The sequence below is a fragment of the Tupaia chinensis genome, unplaced genomic scaffold (assembly GCF_000334495.1).
Source record: "Tupaia chinensis unplaced genomic scaffold, TupChi_1.0 Scaffold147282_1, whole genome shotgun sequence".
Lineage (NCBI taxonomy): Eukaryota > Metazoa > Chordata > Mammalia > Scandentia > Tupaiidae > Tupaia > Tupaia belangeri.
Window position 1 is genome coordinate 476286 of NW_006207133.1, and position 731 is coordinate 477016.

A 731-nucleotide genomic window follows, 5' to 3' on the forward strand; every position below is an offset into this window, starting at 1 on the left:
CCAGCAGGGGCTATAGTGGTTGAGGCACTGGACTTCCACATGGCTGGCCATGGTTTGAGTCCTGGACCCAATAGCTTGAAAATCATGGCAGGCACATACATATGTGTTCCCAGAATCCCAAGAGGAGACTAGAAGAGAATGGATTTTAGCATGGCCATCCCTACTAGCAGGGTGTTTTCTTCCTTTTTCTCTGTCTCTCTCTGGCAAGCACACATGCCCTATGGCAAAAACTTTAAAAAACAAAACAAAACAAAACAAACTGCTCAAAGTAGATACGTAAACTCTTTGATCTTGGCACAAACAATTTTTGTTTTAGTTGTTGTTTTACAAAAGTCTTGCAAAATGCCAGCTTTCTGGAACTTATTTGGAAAAGACTGCTTATCGGCATACGTCCATAGACTCCTAAGATGCACTTTTTAAATCAAGGGACATTAAATTCCAGTCATTTAAAACTGCAGTTACCTTTTTTGGGTGATCATTCTGCTTTCCAAAATAGTGACAGGGCTGAGGGCGTCAATGCATCCATCCAAATGGTCTTGGAGAATTAGCCTCACCTCTGGCTGGAGAGGTATTTTTATGACTTCTAGAGTAATAAAGTGGCCTTTCTCAATGCAGCACCAATAACAGCAGTTACTTCCCACATAGGCTAAAGATTAACAACAGGACTTGGGTGGATTTATAGGGCAGGTTATTATACCCTGAAAATAAGAAAGTGTTACTTTTTCTCTTTC